Genomic DNA, 17,464 nt, shown 5'->3' on the forward strand with positions numbered 1-17,464 from the left:
CTAAATAATCTTTGACTTTCAAAAGAGCCAAAACAATCATTGAATATGTACTTTTATATTTATATTCCTGATTTTACTTTTATTATATATTAATTTTTGTCAGTTCTGGGGTTTGAACTCAGTTCTTCATACTTGCTAGGTAGGTTTTCTAGAACATGAGTCATACCTCAGTCCTTTTTTGCCTTTAGTTACTTTTCCTATAGAGATTTGTATATTTTTTTTACCAGAGACAGCTTTGGACCATAATCCTTCTACTTATGGCCTCCTGAGTAGCTGAGATTAGAGGAATATACTATTATGTCCATTATGGCTAGTGTTAAGTTTTTCTTGAATTCAAAAAAGTTATGATTGAAGTTAACATGAAGAAAGGCTAAGTAAAAAGTCATAGAATGAAATACTTAATAGGCAATTGTGGATAGTTTTGCCAATTGCAATGAAGTAAGGATTGGGAAGTTTTTCTTCTTCATGTAGGGTTTCCTTTTCCCATGTCAATTCAGCTGTGATGGGTACTAGAATATTGGCTGACTTGTCCTGTAGCCACCACCTAGTATATATGATGGTGACAAGGAGAAGAGAATTAGGATTGGACTGACTTCAGATGAAATGGTATATTATAACTCTAAATATGGCAAATATCTCTAAAACCTCAATTTTCAATATGAACTTTTATACACATGGGTTTTTAAAGTGCTTATAACAGCCCATAGGTATTAGAAGCCAAATTGTTAAAGACACAATTGGTAGCCTTTTTTTGCTTTAACAGATTTAAGACTTTAATATCAATCTGGTATTTTATTGCTTCAAATTTAAAGTAACTTTATGACTAACCTTGTCTTTGGTAGATCTACATTAAGAAAATTAGTCACAGAGAAGAGTACACTCTCTCACTAGAATTTTTAAGTCATTTCATGGAAAGATAATATTTAACTTGATATCCATCACCAATGTTGAAGTCAGATCATTCCCTTTTACAAAGAAGAAATCTAAGTCTCTGTGACATAGGTAAAGTAGGTTACTTACAGGTTATTTACCTAGCATATGTTCAATCCCTTGCACCACAGAGAAATAAAAACCTAAATGAAGCAAGTTATAGCTCCTAAAATGTAGATGGTTAAGGTTAGTTACATGGCTTCAGAGTGAAGGAAAAATTTAAGCACCCTTCTATGACACTAATACTCAGGTCATTAACTTCTATCTTCCTAGTAATTTTTTTCCTTTCATATAGTTTTCATAGACTTTTATTATATCTCACAATGGCAAATATGACTCATTTCTCCTGTTTCTAAGCTATTTCCATGTTGATAATCATGAAGGGGAAACAAAGGAGGAGACAACAATGCTTGATAAGAAATGTACTCATTATCTTGCCCATGTAATTGTAACCCCTCTGTACGGTATTTTCACAATTAAAAAAAATGGCACTGAGTGTAGAGTAACCTGGCTTTCTTGATGTTCCATTTGGTGCTATATAATAAATCTTCACTTACAAAAGAGGAGGGAAAAAGCACAAAGAATCTAAATAATGCATCCATTCTCCCAGGGCTATGTGGATGTAAATTGTCAGTGGTGTACCTCTTCAATTCGTTGCTCTTTGTAATGACACATTCTGCATCCTGACTAGTTTCTTCCTAGACTGAAAATTTTGTGTGATTAAATGGTGTGTGTCAACTTCCATGTGTCACTTTCTAATCCATCATTCATTCATTACCTCTTTAATTTGCTAGAGAATCACATATTTACATTTACCATGTGGACCTAATCCATGCCAACTTCTGTCCTTAGGGCTATTATGATCTCAGTGCCTAATATAGGCTCCATCTGTTGACTTCATCCAATATTCTCAAGTCCAAAAACTCTTTCCCTATTCCTGGCCAACCACAGAGCCCCTTACACAGGTCATTTGCCACATGCAATGCCTGTCAGTTACCAGCCAAGTTAGTGTTTGATATGCATTTCCATCACTGTCCCAGCCTCCACTCCAACATGCTGTCTGATACTGTGAAATACAGTTCTTATCTCTGAAACCTGAAGATCCTGGGGAGAAGGCACACTCTGCCTCTCCATATTAGCCAGTCTTCTAGGCCTCAGTTTCCAGTCATGAAATCCCTCAGCTTCATACATTGCATGTATCTACCATCCAATTGAATGTGACTCCTCTTCTCCCCAGGCAGCCAAAGGTTCAAGGCAACATTACATACAATCATAGTATTCATGGAGCCTGGTTCTGTCCTCCATGCACACTGAATGTGATTTATGGCTAAGAATAAGCCATCATTGCCATGTATTCTTTTTTCCCTTTACATACTCTTAATTCTTCTGCTTGGGATCTATGGAATCGTAATGTTCTAAAAACTGTTCTCTACCCTGCTTTCTTCTTTGATTCTCTGTGTCTACTACTTACTAATGACTAATCAAAACTGCAATCAGCACAATCAAGGCACTGAGGAGCACACTTTTAACCCAGATGTGTTCTTCTGTACAAGTCTGAAGCTGACTTCATGTTCTTATTTCTCCAGTCTCCATATGTTTGGCTTTATATGCTAAAATTATTGTATCTGCTTGTGGAGATAAAAATTTGTTTTTTTTTTTTAATTTTCACAGAATAATAACATAAAAAGTTGTAACACCTTATAAGTATTTACCTAGGACAATAAGCAGAGAATATACATGATACTTAAATTAAATGTTTCCATTTACCTCGATGAAGGAGAATGGAGTACATCCATGACCGTCTTTATCTTGCACACCACACTACAATGTCTTTGAGAATGGCAGCATAGAGTAACTGTGGGAATAGTTGACATTCAGTTCTCTTACCAATCATTACTAATCTCTATCAAGTTTAATGGTTGAATTTTGTAGTACCATTTTCTCTTGGCTTATTATTATCTTGTTACTGAGCAAATAATCCTAATGAATATATACCATTTAAGTCTCTGGGGTGGAAGAAATGACAGGATAAAACTGCTTGAGCTTTTGTTTCTGGAGGAGAACCTTGTTTCTCTTGCTTAGGAGGTCTGGGAAAGTTGAGTCATTTTTCAGAGAACTATTTTTACTCATATAGGGTAAGAAAGCAGCTAGGTACTAGTGGCTTATGCCAGTAATCCTAGCTACACTGAAGGCTGAGATTTGAGGATTGTGGTTTGAAGAAAGACTAGGTAGAAAAGTCCATGAGATTCTTACCTACAATGAATCAGTTAAAAAGCCAAGTGTGAATGTGGGACCTGAGATAAAGCCATGATACTGACACATATATTAAAAAAATAAAAGGGGAATAACCAGTACATACCTTGTTATTGTGCAGATTGTCAAGTCAAATGAAACAAAGTGCTAATGATACATGCCACAAGAAAATGTCCAAAATATATGGTAGTCCTTGTTGTTAATAAAGAATGGAATAATAAGAATTCCCAGAGGGATGAGCCATAATTTGTGGAGGGGAAGGGAAAAAACAAATCGTTTAAATAGGGATATAGGTGGACCCATTGCAACAATGAGATGTGCAAGTCGTTATGTTGAAAACAAACTTTACAACTTTGGTGTGGGGGGGAGGATTGGGTGCGGGGGGCGGGGGGAGGATGGGAAAGGATGGGAAGGGGAAACAAAGGAGGAGGCTACAATGCTTGATAAGAAATGTACTCATTATCTTGCCCATGTAATTGTAACCCCTCTGTACAGTATTTTCACAATAATATATATATATATATATATATATATATAATTTAAAAAAAGAGCACCAAATTGTTAAGTGCAAAAAAAGAGTGTTCTTTGATAAGGTCAATTGGGGAAATTCTGTATATCAATTTAAGTCTGTAAAAACATTATTTTTGAAAAAAAGTCTACAGTTCTATCATAGCAGAGTCATTTATATGAAGTCCTTCAATCTTGACTAAACCAGACTTTTCTACCCTATAGGAAGTCTGTTCTTTATATTCTTCCTGAGTACTATTGTCAAAGTTCCTTACATCCAGTGATCCATCAATCATTCTTTGATAGACATGAATCCTCTCTACAATATCATCCAACCAAGATTCTTTTTTAAATACATTTTTATTGTGAAAATATTGTACAGAGGGGTTGCTCTTATATGAGCAAGGTAATGGGTACATTTCTTATCAAACATTGTTGCCTCTTCCTTTGTTTTTCCCCTACCATCCTTTCCGTCTCACCTCCAATGATACTCCTAACTTGATCTTCACTAATCTCCAGAGCAGAAGGCCTATGTGCTGAGGTAGACATAGACAGTGCTGTAGCCCAATTCTACCTGCTTAAAGGCTATTCACTTGAAATACCTACCCTTTCCCCTGAAGGATTAGGTCTCAGTTATGGAAACAGACCTACAAGTACAGAGCAAACTAGAGGGGGCAGAGTTCACACTGGAATTAGCTCATGATAAATGACAGAAAATTCAATGAATAAGTGTTTCAACTTTGTCACCCTTAGTTGAGACATTTCTGAGCATGTCTGCACTGACCCCTGAGAATTCCCCAGTGAGATTAAACTCCAGCCATCCTCAATGATAGCACTGTGTAAGAAGAATGATGTCACCACACAATGTGTTTCATTCACCAACTCATCTATAGTATTATTTGGCATCATCTCCTACATGATCTCTTTTACCAGAATCCTTGCTACAATATCTGCTACTAGACAAAAACCTAAGCTAAGAGAATTATCATTTAAAAAAAATCTTGGCAGATGAATCATTCTATTGATGAAAATATACAATAGTCAGAGATTAAAAAGTACTTCAAAAGTCAAGTTCCATTGAAACCGATGAAACTGACACTGCACTGAATAGAAGTTAGTAAAAAGAAAAGGTCCCTGGCAGATTGTTTTAAACTCTCTTTGAAATGGAATGGACATGTCTTAATATAGTATACAGCAGAGCTCACAACAAGATTTCAGCACTATACATCTAATCCTTGTGTTTCTCACAGAACATATAGCTATTGCAGAAAGGGTTAAGGAATGAATTACAAAGGAGGCTTTGGTAATAAAGGATGTTCTAATTAAAGTACAAAGGTCTTGGATTCAATAAAATAAAGATGAGAAGGACAAACGTCTCATTTTTAAACACAGATATCCTCACTGTAGGAAGCCTCTAGTGTCACTTATTTCCCACTAGTGTTAAAAATGACCTTTACACAAATATTTATTTATAAGGAAAGGAAATATAGAACAAATATGAACATTCTCAGGGAACTGAGGTTATTGGGCATACAGATAATATTACTGTACTGGAGAAAATATTGTACAGTTGGAAGGATCTAGTGAAACCTTTCACTAGGACCTAAGCTTTCTGAAGCCCTCTTGGAGAACAAGTAGAGATGGAAGGCTCAGCAATCCACTAACTTAGGTCATTTTTTGGCTGGGTAGTTTTATTTTTATTGAGCAAAACTCTGCTTCTAGCCCATCAGTTCTTATTCTATCAATGCAGAAGTTAGAATTAGTTAGTTCTCTATTTCTTCAATTTGACAGACCTCACATTACACTAGAAATGTTATCATTTTTTCTATTTTAATAGTCCACTACAAATTATAATTACAGATCGAGGGAAGTCTAGTTCTATTCTTATATTGTCAATACAATGCTCGGTAGGAAATGTACTCATTACCTTACTCATGTAAGTATAACCCCTCTGTATAGTATTTTTACTATAATATATAAAAATACTATTCTCTACTTCCCCATAACTGGAAAGTTGTATTTATTGAATGATTGTGTGTTGAAACCTATGATTGTTTAGAGTCTCATTTAAATTCTGTCATAGTGATTTGCATCTAATCATGAGGAATGCATACCTACTGATTCATTTACACACATGGTCTTAAGCTTAACTATCAATGGCCTTCTATGTATCTTGTATCTATGTATCTTGTTTTCAATTTGAAAGTCTAATAGGAATTGGAAAGGATTAGTAAGAATTTCAAATCCTGTACTTAACTACAAGCTTGATTCTCTAAGAGACATATTTGAAAAACTTGCATGGAAATCCATGCTTGATGGTACAGTACCTTCTTTATCCTGGATAATTGTCAGCAGGTTGATGATGTAGATCCCAAAACTCACAAGGAACTTAGGATTAGTCAATATTTTCTGAGAGAAAAAAAATGGAGATAATGATACATAATGAAAGAGCATAGAATTTGAAGACAAACTATTTGAAATTGAGAAATATGCCACCCATAAACATTTATGTATTGAGGAGGAAGCAAGCTTTAGAGTTTTGATCTATAAAATAAAACAACTTTTAAAATTTTGTTTCCATTATGTCAAAATGACTTGGAAAATATCTTGTAAGGTAAGGTTTCCCTGAATACTTAAACTGACTACTTAAACACTAACCCTTTTTTACACATACTTAAAGATAACAAAATATATTTTTAAAAATAAAGGATTTTATTATACGCTCTTGGTTCTCTGAGAACTCACAATCTTTCTCTATCAGCCTGCTCAATGTGGTTATTATATCTGTGTCCCACCACATCCAGCTTGCAAAGTGATTTTTAATGCTTTAACCAAATAGAATATTTAAAAACAATTTGTTAATAAGTGCTACACAAATGCATACTATTAGTAATTATTTTCTTCATATAAATTATCTTTATCTTATAAAAGGAAATTAATCTTATTCTACACAAGAATTTTTTATATATGAAAGCATTGCTATCTATTTTCTAATTTTGGTATTTGTCCCTGTTATCATTTCTGTGCTACCAATCACTTACCAATTTCTATTTTTACATTGACCTCTAGCACTTTTTGGCGTGATATGAAGATCAGGATGTATTATAGGTAGCCTCAGAGACTGAATTTTCTTTTGAGACCTGATGGACAAAAAGAAATTTAAAGGAGTAAAAGAGAAATGGGTTCCTCCTGGAATTCTACTGAGGTTCTGAGAATTATTTGAAATTAAAAATAAAAGGCTCTACATTGCCTGTTAAATTATTAAAATTTGCAACAGGTAAAATAATTGCTTTCTCCATCCATCTTTGTTTTATTTAGCAGCAAAATACCACAGATGTCTTCTCATTTGAGCATCTGCCAACAACTCTCTTGTCTCTGAACTCAGTAAACTAAACACCATGCCTCCAGAACCAAGAGATTACAGTCACCAAAAATAGTTTGTAAACAACATTATACTTGATATGTCTATGAAGATGTAAAAAACCCTTATCTTAAACATACTTTCTTAGTAAGTCTAGAAATAGGCCTGGATATTTTTTAAATTAAAAGCCATCTATACGATCTTAACATATTCAAAAATTCAAAAATCATTGTTTCCTCTTAGCTCCCAACTCATTGTGATTCATTTTATAGCTAGTTCTACTTCACCAAAAAGTATCAGGTATTTTAAAAGAAAGTCCTTTACTATTATTCAGATGAGGAAAATTTTAGCAGGCCCCATTTCTTCTTCCGTTTTTAATTCTACCACATTAGGCTAGAGTAAAGGGATGCAAAGGGGAAATTTTGCTAGAAACTTTATGAAAATTGAATCTTCAGACTATCAACCAGGCATTTTATTTATGTTTTCAGTTTAACTTATTTATTTATTTTTGCCAATCCTGAGGCTTAAACTCTGGGCCTGGGCACTATCCCCGAGCTTATTTTAATCAAGTCTAGCACTCAGCTATTTGAGCTGCAGAGTCACTTCTGGATTTTTCTGTGATTAATTGAAGATAAGAGTCTCATAGACTTTCCTTCTCCAGGCTGGCTTTGAACTGAGATCCTCAGATCTCAACCTCCTGAGTAGCTAGCATTACAGGCGTGAGCCAGCAGTGCTGAGCTAAACCAGGCAAACTCTACACTTAAAATTCGATTTTAATCCTCTAAGCATGATCATATTTAGAAACCTTGGAGGCAAATGCCTGCTTGATGGTGCAGTGTCTCTGTAGCTTAGATCATTGCTAGTGGGGGCATGGGAAGGTCCTCAAAACTCACAAAGAACTCAGAGTCAGTCAGAGAGAAGCATTTGAGTGAATGCTACATAAAGGAAAGAACACACAATTTAAAGAGAATATTTCAAGCATGGTATACAGAGTAAGAAGGGAGCTACTCCTACTCAAAGAGATAAGAGAATCATGACAGAGAGTGAAAACTAATAAAGAAGAAGGGGAGAGGGAGCAGAACAAAGAATATACAGAATAGGAACCAGTCAGAATAGCAATCACTCAGCCTGCTCTGCTAGAGGTGTTATGGACACCCATAGTATAATGTTCTGTGAAAGCCTGGCACCAGACCAGGGCAGAGAGCAGGGTACCATGGAGGGTAAGTTTGCTATTAATTCAGCCACACTTAAAATGCTCAACCTTTCAGGAATAATTTCTCACAGCTGGTTTTTCCCAAGGCAAAACTACCACCAGAGTCACAACAAAAGCCTTCTAAGAGACTTGAATTGGCCTACAGGAAAAAGAACTTCATGATCACACATTGTAAGATTCCAGAAAATAAGGACTAGCTTCTTGCTTATGCTCTAGTCAAACTCCTCAATAAACAAGTCTTGTAAATGTACACAACACTTTGTGTATACATCTGATATTTGACAAAAGCCTAAACTTATATAAAGTATGAGGTAAATAACATTCTCCCTAAAACAACTCCAAACAAAACAGCCATATGACAGAGAACTTAGATATAAAATAAATCAGTGCAGAGTAAAGTGATTTTTCTATATATAAATTAATGCTCTTCGGGGTAAAATAAACAACAGAAAAATAACAGAAGTGATTGCCAGCCAGGAGCAAAAAAGCTGAGCAAGAGTAGAGGCCCTGAGTTCTAGGTCTAAGTATCAGCACAAAAACAAAAGAAACAAACAAATAAAAAAAGTATTTAAAAAACTGAAGATAAAATATAAAAATGTTAGAAATACCCAAATTCCAGAAAAATGATTAGAAAAAAGTAACAAAAACAATTCATAATTTTTAGCTTCCCTGAAGAAACAAAGTAATTATATACTAACAATATTCTAATTATCATTCATTGTTTTTATCAACAAGGGTAGACTTTTATTATAACAGAGAAGTGGCCAGAGGTTTGCTTTAAAAAGCTAAGACTCATATATCATGATACAAACACTAAGATCTTACCTAAAACTATTCAAAGAAGGACATTTTGTGGAAATTTCTGTGACTCATTCTGTAAATCTAGCTATTCAGGAATCTCAAAGCCATCCAGACAGAAATTTCCAATTATCCAGCAAAATGTCAGAAGTAGTGATGTGGCTCATATGGTCAAGCCTTGTCCTTAACTGAGAAAGCCAAGCAACAGCACAAGACCCTGAGTTCAATCCCGAGTATGAGTGTACATCATATGCGTGCACATATGTGTACGCATACACACACAAACACACACATCAACAAAGAGAGAGAGAGAGAGATAGTTAATTATATAGAATTTAGGGATAGGGAACTACTCATAGCTATCATAAGAGGTAAAACGATTGTGTAGCATGAAAATTAAGGGAGATTTACTTTCCAAGAAATATCTTCAGTAGTAGTTGGTTTGACTATGTGCATTTAATGACAGTTTAGAAAATACGTTTTGAAAATATAAAGTGAAAATGACAGTTCTGAAAGTATAGAGGTGTGAAAGACTCCCAGGAGCTACTAAAGGCATCCTGGCTGTGTGGCACTAATACATGACAGATTTTAAGCATCACTCAGTTACTTCAAAAACATCTTTTAAGATGTTTACTTCAGTGATGGTATGCATACTTATCCATAAGATATACCTTACTCTTTCTTTGTAATCCTAATTGGAAAGAATTTGAGAATTACAAAATAGCTACAAAATATCACTGAGTTGTCTCACCTATACTTCAACCCAGCTTCTCTTAATGTTAACATCATATACAATCACAGTATCAACATAGAAACTGACAAGTGAACCCTGAATCACTCAATCTAATCCATAAGCTTTATTTCATTTTCATTAATGTATTTTCAAATTCCATTTTGATTCCCAGTGACATTTAGTTGTATGGCTCTTTTTCCTGTTTTTGACACTTTCTCAGTCTTTTGTAGTTCATGATCTTGACACTATTGAAGAGCCAATTATTCTGTCTCATTAGTTCCTCCTACATGCAGATTTATCTGCTGCATTCTCATATTCAGATTAGATTTTTGTGAATAGAAGTTATACATTTTTGGCAAGAGCATCACAAATGTTTCCTTCTTGATATATCAGATAAGAAGAAATAGGTTCATGTGTCTTTAGACTGGTGATATTATTTAGCAGTACCTGCTACAATAAAGTTAGGATTGCTTCAAATGTAATTAATATGCATTTTCTAGGGGTGGGGTTCATAAGCCTTTGTTAAATTTAACATTTTATCTAAGCCTCTGAATATGTTTAGACAAGGTAATGACTGTTATTTAACTCTGTTATTTGAATTTTTCTGTAGTGTTTTCTTAACACTTACTCATTTACTCATTCAATAATATCCTTTTAAATATTCAGGACACTCACTAGAAAAATCCTGCCTTTAGGTTCATGGTCATTATGCTCTTGAGTATAGTCTTGCCCAAGCTATATAAATTTGATCAGATTCTGCCTCATATCTGTGAAAGATAGTAAAGGTCTTTGGCTCTAGCATAAGATGTGAGGATAGAGATGATTTTCTTGACTTTTCAGTGAAGGGGATCCATTTTCTGTCCTCTGAGCCAAGTCTAGGTTATGAAATCTATGGAACAGATAATAACTATGCAAACTTTCATTAAACAAAATATTCCCCACTTAGTCTTTCATAACTAAATAGATGGAAAGGAAGTGAGAGTTGAAAAGCACTGGGATATGACAAATTATAGAAGATTCTAGATATTCACATACAGTGAGACCAAAAGAGGATACTCTTAGGAGAGAATCACAAAGTACAATGCCTAAGTGCATTTTTGTGTTTATATAAAATAATATACATACTGAAATGAACTCCCAAGATATGGAAACAAGATACTTTTTTCTGAAGATTCTGTCTTCTTTACAGTGTATTCACATATATGCCTTCAGGGGCAGGAGGGGAGCACAGAATTCAAGGAGAAAGGGTACAAAATACAGCAGTAGAACTCACTGGACATTGATGAAAGTGAACTATAAAACTCGTGGGTGGAGATGGGAGGGAGAGACTGGGAGAGAATGAGGGAACAGAAGACACTGTGCAAACGGAAATGTACTCATTACCAGACTCGTGCAAATGTAACCCCTCTGTACATCATCTCTACAATAATAATAAAGTAATTTTTTGAAAAGAAAGGAAGGACATGTCAGTCAGAAAGGGAATAACAGATATATAGAAACATGGAGAATTGTCACGTTGAAAACATTATCAGCTTCAAATACAGTGAGAGCAGGGGTTATACCGTGGGGGAGGGACATACAAAGCAACAAAGAAATCATCTTATAAATATTTTAGAAACAATCACAAGAAAGAAAAAAACATTTGACTACTTATATTGGGGTTCATTTCACCTAACATCAACTTATATGACTGTTTCTGCTTGTCTCAGACATATACTAGTTATTGCAAATAAGGGAAACATGAGACCTATGTTTCTTTGGGCCTGGCTTACTTCACTTAATATAATTTTTTCCAAGTCTTTCCATTTCCTAACAAATGGAGCAATGTCATTCTTTCTGATGGAGGCATAGAATTCCATTGTGTATATATACCACATTTTCTTGATCCATTCATCAAAAAATGAACTTTACAACTTTGGTGGGGAGGAGGAGGAGGCCGGGGAGATGGGGAGGGATAGAAAAGGGAAACAAAGGAGAAGGCAACAATGCTTGATAAGAAATGTACTCATTATCTTGCCGTGTAATTGTAACCCCTCTATACGGTATATTCACAATAAAAAAGAAAACATTATCACCATCAACCTAGACAGGTTCAAGAGTGTTGACTTTCTTTAAAATGGCTGCCTCTTGACTAGATGTAATCAAAGCTCCAAATATGAGAAGTCACTTCAGCTTTGAGCCCCATGGATGAAGCTTGTATTGAGAATACAATATAACTTGTAAATAATACAAAATAATATAATACAAAATAAAAATAAAATAAAATACAAAATAAAATAATACAAAATAATATAAATAATACAAAATAGTACAAAATAACTTGTAAATAATATTAGTTTCCAAAGAATGTGATATGTGATACTTTAGTGAAAGTTTTAAAGTATTTGTCATAAGAAAAATTACATCTTTGTTAAACATCCTTTCATGGTTTTTGTTGTTTGTATTTTGAGTAATGTGAGGGAAGGTGGGAGGCCACTAAAGTACATAGTGGTCTCTGAAGGTCTCAAATGTGACCTGGTCTGATCCCATGCCCACCAAGCAATCTTTGTGCGATGATTTAGCCTCCCATGTAGGAGTTGTGATATGGATTTCTGGAATAGGAAAATGGCATTAGTATTCCAATCCATGTCACAACTATTTTTTCTCATTGTAAGCCAATAAAGTAGATGTTCTGGTGTTATGCATTGTCCTATAAGATTATTAATTTGAGTCTGCCCCTGAGAGAAAGGGTTCTCTCAGTGAATGGCAATATTAAAGCTCTAGGTCTATCAATTTAAAATGTGAGTCCTGTTAATACAAAAAAAAGTGGGGGAAGGGGAACACTGTTTACAGAACTCTGATCTTGGAGATAACTTTTTAGTATACTTTTTATGTGTAATACTCATTTATATTTGCAGATATTTATATTTGTTCAAAAACCTAATATTTTTAACAAGAAATCATAATATATGCCTATTTGAGAAAACATGAAATATTAATGTTCACTAAGTCAAAACATTCTGGGTTTCAATCTATTACCTGCTGGGACAGAAGAAGTCTTAACTACTGAAGTAAATTAGTGAGCTAGAAGTAGGAACAAACAGTATGCTTATATAGTTATACAGTATATAGCTATATAGTAACTGTACAGAAGTTAAAATTTAAAAGGAATTATTTATGTTAAAGGTACACTATAGGTTTTCTGGCTATGATAATCTCATATTTTTAAAAAATAAATACCCAGCACACAATATAACTAAATTATTTTAGTTTTCTACTTCTTTTACTGTGAAAATACTTTTATAAATATAATGAAATAAAGGGTGGACAGAAGGAGAGACAGAAATTTCTTGAGAGGAACCTAGAGAAAGTAGGCTTAAAGGTTTTTAAGGAGAACTGTTTCAATCAGGACAGTAACATGACAGATTCAGAATGTATCACTGGGCAGTATAAAAACTGGGTAAGATGTAGAAATGATCTAATATAATTCAGTATGTGTGAAAGCAAGAGATTGCATACCTGACAGTCATCCACAGGCGGGTAATGAATAGTCTTGAAGTCATGTTTGTCATCTCCACATCTCACAGCAGAGGCAAGTGAAGGCCCTGTAATTGCCTGGATGTTCAATGATTGTAACTACTCCCTTTTTCTCCTCTCCCCCTTCAACTCCTGACAATGCTATCAGAACAGAGAAGAAGTCCAAAGGAAGGCAGAGCTACACTAAAGTTTGGTATTAATCTCTTTTTTGTTTCATTATAAATATGAGATAGATAGACTGACAGACAGACCAGATATAAATATTGTGATCTTCTAAATACCTTGTTAAAATGCATTTCAATTAACAAGTGACCCAATCAAAAAATCTGCAAACTTTATACTGAAAACCTAGTTTGCTGGGCAATTAATCAAGATTACAGAAGGGATATTAATTAATATAACAAGATTTTACCTCACAAATGTCCTTTGGAAAGAGTCAAGATGGAATGTTAAATACAAATACAAGAAGACAGGATTTAAAAATTCATCGGCAAATGTTTCTCTCTCTCTCCCCAACTTGGTCTTATCTTCTTGATCTGTAAACCAAGACAATTGTTTAGCAGGTGTAGCATACAAACCAACCAAAACAATGGTGTGGACAAGTAGGGGTTCAGAGAACAGAAGTTCATGTAGAATTATCAGGGAAAATACCTGAGAACCTATAGACTAATTTTTTAATTTTTATTTCATTTTATTGTAAAGGTGATGTACAGAGGAGTTACAGTGACATAAGTAAGGTAATGAGTACATTTGTTGTTGAAAGTGTTATCCCATCCCTTGTTTACTCCCACTTTCCCTCCTACCTTGACTCCCAAAAGTTGTAAACTTCATTTCCAACATAGTGTCTTGTGAATATCTATGTTGCATTGGTTCATCTTTTGTTCTTTCTCTCACCATTTTGTGATTCCCTTTTCTTTCCCCAAATCAGATAAACATATATACAATGCACAAAAATCAAAAACAATGACAACAGGTGATAAACCAAAGGAAAAAAGAAGCAACTTCACACTTTATGTTTTGAAAAAAACAGAAAACTTTTTAAAATGTTTTTATTGTAAAAATACTGTACAGAGGGGTTACAGTTACATGAGCAAGGTAATGAGTACATTTCCTATCAAGCATTGTTACCTCCTCCTCTGTTTTTCCCCTACCATCCCTTCCCACCCAACCTCCACAACTACACTCCCCCCGCAAAAATTGTAAAGTTCCTTTTCAACATACTGTCTTGTACATCTAATTGTTACAATGGGTCAACCTGTATCCCTATTTAAGAATTTCATTTTTTCCCTTCTCCTCCCCAAATTAGAGAAGTGTATATACAAGATGTGGGGCACCAACATCAAATACAGTGATAACAGGGGTTATACAGTGAGGGAGGAACATACAGAGAAACAAAAATATCACATGGTACATTACAAATACCTTAAAAACAATAGCAAGAAAGAAAAAAAACACTTGTGCCCCTATCTTGGGGTTCATTTCGCTTAACATCACCTTATCTGGTCATATGTACATAGCTTTTGACCTTTTCTGCTTGTTCCAGACATATACTAGTTATTGCAAATAAAGGAAACCATGGGACCTATGCTTCTTTGGGACTGGCTTACTTCACTTAATACAATTTTTTCCAAGTCTTTCCATTTCCTAACAAATGGGATGATGTCATGCTTTCTGAAGGAGGCATAGAATTCCATTGTGTGTGTGTGTATGTATGTATGTATGTATATATATATATATATAGAGAGAGAGAGAGAGAGAGAGAGAGAGAGAGAGAGAGCACATTTTCGTGATCCATTCTTCTACTGAGGGGCATCTGGGTTTGTTCCATATCTTAGCTATGGTAAATAATGCTGCAATAAAGATAGTCGTGCTGGTAGCTTTAGTATGGTCTTGTTTGTGACCCTTTGGTAAATGCCCAAAAGTGGTATTGCTGAGTCATAGAGCTTCTCAAACACTCCAAAGTGCTTGAACAGAGATTTACATTCCCACCAACAATGCAGTGGTGTTCCCTTCTGTCCACATCCCCTCTAGCATTTGTTGTTGTTAGAGTTCTTGATTATAGCCATTCTAACTGGTGTGAAGTGGAATCTCAATGTTGTTTTGATTTGCATTTCTTTATGGCTAGAGAAGTTGAGTATTTCTTCTTTCTCTTTAAGTCTGTAGCCCACTTATTTATCAGGCAGTTGTTTCTTTGAGGATTTGTTGATGAGGGATTTAATTTTTTGAGTTCCAAGTATATTTTAGATATGAGACCCTTATCAGTTGTATGGCTAGTGAAGATTTTCTCCTAATCTGTGGGCTTTCTATTGTTCTTGCTTGCTATGTCCTTTGCCATGCTGAAGCTCTGCAGTTTCATCAATCCCATTTGTCCAACCTTTCTTTGACGTTGTATTTCTGGGTCTCTATTAAGAAAATTTCGGCCTGTGCCAAGGAGACCTAGGTCTTCTCCTAACCCTTTCTGTAATGTTTTCAGGGTGTTTGCTTTGACTCTGAGGTCTTTGATCCATTTGGAGTTGATTCTGGTGCAGGGTAACATATACACATGTAACTTTAGTTTTCTACAGGTGTTTAACCAATTTTGCCAGCACCGTTTACTGAAGAGGCTGTCTTTCTTCCATTCTATTTTTTTTAGCTCCCTTATAGAAGATTAGGTGGCTATAGGTCTGTTGGTTCTTTTCTGGGTTTTCATTTCTATTCCATTGGTTCCCAGGTCTGTTCTTGTGCCAGTGCCAAGCTGCTTTGATTTCTATGGCTTTGTAGTAGAGTTTGAAATTTGGTATTGATATTCCTCCAGCACTATTCTTTCTGTTAAGGATTGTTTGTGCTATTCAGGGTCTTTTATTGTTCCATATGAATTTTTGGATTGCTTCCTCTATTTCACTGAATAATGAGGTTGGAATATTGATAGGTGTCTCATTGAATTTGTAGATAGCCTTGGGAAGTATTGCCATTTCACTATGTTGATCCTTCCAGTCCAGGAGCATGGTAGATTTTCCACTTCCTAAGTTCTTTGTTTCAATATCTTGGAGATCATTTCAATTAACTTCATTGTGTACAGCCAGATATACATAGCTATTTAGCTATTGTGATCCTCTGCAAGGACTATCCTAGAAACATACTAATTATTGAAAATGAGGGAAATCATGGAGCCTATGTTTCTTTGGGCTTGGGTTATTTCATTTAATATGATTTTTTCCAAGCCTTTCTATTTTCTTTCAAATGGGTTGATGTCATTCTTTCTGATGGAAGCATAGAATTCTGTTGTGTATTTATACCACATTTCCTTGATCTGTTCATCTGCTGAGAGGTATGTGGGCTGATTCCATATCTTAGCTATGGTAAATAATAATGATATGAATATAATTGTGCTGGTAGCTTTGGTGTAGCCTTATTTGTGATCATTTGGGTAGATTCCTAGGAGTGGAATTGCTGGATCACAGGTGAGCTCTCTGTTTAGTCTTTTAGGAAGCTCCATATTGGTTTAACCAATTTACATTCCCACCAACAGTTTAGTAGAGTTTCCTTTTGGTCACATCCCTGCCAGCATCTATTATTATTGTTTTCTTGATAATGGCCATTCTAAATGGCATGAGGTGAAATATCCATGTAGTTTTGATCTTTTTTTTTGGCCAGAGATGAGAATAGGAATGTCATGACAGAAACAAGCAAGATTTAGAACATTATAAGAGACTTCTTTGCAATCCTTATACTAACAAATTTGAGAATCTGGAAGAAATGGGAAAGTTTCTAATAATATTGATATGCCTAAAATAAACCAAGAAGATTTAAATCAACTAAATAGACCCATATAAAGTATTGAAATAGAAATTGCAATAAAGCAACTCCTATCCAAGAAAAGTCCTTGATAACATGGATTCACATGCTTTCAAAGGAGAGCTCACTCCAATACACCTCAAACTCTTCAGTGAAATTGAAAATGAAAGATCACCATCAAATTTGTTCTAAAAGGCCAGCATAACCCTCATCTCAAAGAAAGAGAACTCTAGACTCATTTCTTTAAAGAACACTGATGCAAAACCTCCCAATAAAATTCTGGCCAACTCATTTACCCAAATGTTTATAAACAAGACCACACTAAAGCTACCAGCACAACTATGTTTATTGCAGCATTATTTACTTTAGCTAAGATATG

General features: G+C 34.8%; 1 pseudogene; it reads right to left on the bottom strand.

The window, feature by feature from the left end:
* The window catches only part of LOC105986813, a 62,160-nt pseudogene that overhangs the window by 15,215 nt on the left and 29,481 nt on the right, over positions 1 to 17,464 (bottom strand).

This window comes from Dipodomys ordii, unplaced genomic scaffold (genome assembly GCF_000151885.1).
Source record: "Dipodomys ordii isolate 6190 unplaced genomic scaffold, Dord_2.0 Scaffold37, whole genome shotgun sequence".
Taxonomy (NCBI): domain Eukaryota; kingdom Metazoa; phylum Chordata; class Mammalia; order Rodentia; family Heteromyidae; genus Dipodomys; species Dipodomys ordii.